This window comes from Belonocnema kinseyi, chromosome 1 (assembly GCF_010883055.1).
Source record: "Belonocnema kinseyi isolate 2016_QV_RU_SX_M_011 chromosome 1, B_treatae_v1, whole genome shotgun sequence".
NCBI lineage: Eukaryota > Metazoa > Arthropoda > Insecta > Hymenoptera > Cynipidae > Belonocnema > Belonocnema kinseyi.
Window position 1 is genome coordinate 114,728,227 of NC_046657.1, and position 1,656 is coordinate 114,729,882.

Below are 1,656 nucleotides of genomic sequence, written 5' to 3' on the forward strand. Positions count from 1 at the left end.
TAAAACTTCTTAACTTTCAAGTGATAGTTGTTACGCTTTTTAATAAAAAACTGAGGTTTTTAGAAGAACCAACAAAACGTTTAAAAAATAGTTAATTTTTTTGAACAAGAGAGAAGCAAATTTGCAACAAAATAGGCACATACGTTACCAAAAAGATGATCTTTTACCCCAAAAAAATGTAATAGATGATATTTCAATCAAAAAAAGATTTTTCTTTTAAATAAAAAAAAACAGTTGGATTTACCCAAAAAACAATTTTTCAAACAAATAGTTGAATTCGAAGTAAAGACAGCAATAAGAAATCAACCAGATTTTTGAAGTTTCAAGCCAAAAAATCGAACTTTTAACCAAAAAAAGGTAGATTTTTAACCAATCTAATAAAGTTCTTATCAAAAAAAAAAAAAAAGGAATTGTCAATGAAAATTGTAATAGGCAAATTTTCAATTATATTGTTTAATTTGAAAACAAAGAGATGAAATTTTAACAACATACAGAAATTTTTATCTACAAAAGATTAATTTTTAAGTAAAAAAGAGTAGGTTTTCAACCAAAACAGACATATCTTCAACAAAATACGTGAATTTTCAAATAAAAAAAAAAGAAATATCCAACCAAATACTTGAATCTTCTACGAAAAAATATAAATGTTTAATCATTTTGAAACCAAAGAGATGAATTTTTAACCAAAAAGATAATTTTTTACCAAAAAAAGACGATCTTTGAACAAAACACATCATTTTGTTTTCAATTGAAAAAATATTTTTGAACGAAAAAAGATGAATTTTTAAAAAAATGTAACAGTTCATATTTCAACTAAAAAATATTTTTATTTTCAATTAAAAACCGTTACATTTAACCAAGAGACGCAATTTTTCGACAACAAAAAAAGTTAATTTTATACCAAATAGTAAAGTTTTTATTATCCCAAAAGATGAATTGTTAATGAAAAATTTAATAGACGAAATTTAAACCAAAAATACGAATTTTCAACCAGATTGTTTAATTTTAAAACAGAGATGCCATTTTAACAAAATACATGAACTTTTAGCTACAAAAGATTAATTTTTAACAAAATAATGCAATTTGAAACCGAAGAGATGAATTTTCATCTAAAAAGTAAAGATTTTGAACCAAAACAGACATATCTTCAAGAAAGTACATGAATTTTCAAATGAAAAAAAAAGAAATATCCAACTAAATAGTTGAATCTTCAACTAAAATAATATAAATATTAAACCAAAAATTAAATAATTAAATTGTCATATAAAAAAATTGAAGTTTAACCCATAAAAATGTTAACAAAGTAGTACATTTTTCAACAAGCGAGACAGACGAATTTGCAACAAAATAGGTATATTTGAAACCAAAGAGATGAATTTTCAACCAAAACGATAATTTTGTTACAAAAAAAAAAAAAGATGAACAAACAACATCATTTTTGGACTTCCGTTTCCGGCATGAAAGTGTAAAGTAGTGGGAATTGTGGATGCTGAGTTTTTCTGATATTGTGGTGAAATTTGAGGCAGGGCAATGGGAGGAATGGTGATGGGAGTAAGGAATGAACAAAAAGAAGGAGTAATAGTAGAAGAGGCTATGATGGGAGGAGAGAAGTGGAAGGTAGTGGGGATTTATGTGAACGGTGATATGCAGGAAAAA

The 1,656-nt window shown here is 25.4% G+C and overlaps 1 protein-coding gene across 1 annotated transcript in view; it reads right to left on the bottom strand.

Annotated features, from left to right (window-relative positions):
* LOC117168362 (probable helicase senataxin) overlaps positions 1–1,656 on the bottom strand; it is a 45,264-nt gene that overhangs the window by 13,161 nt on the left and 30,447 nt on the right. The window lies entirely within an intron of this gene.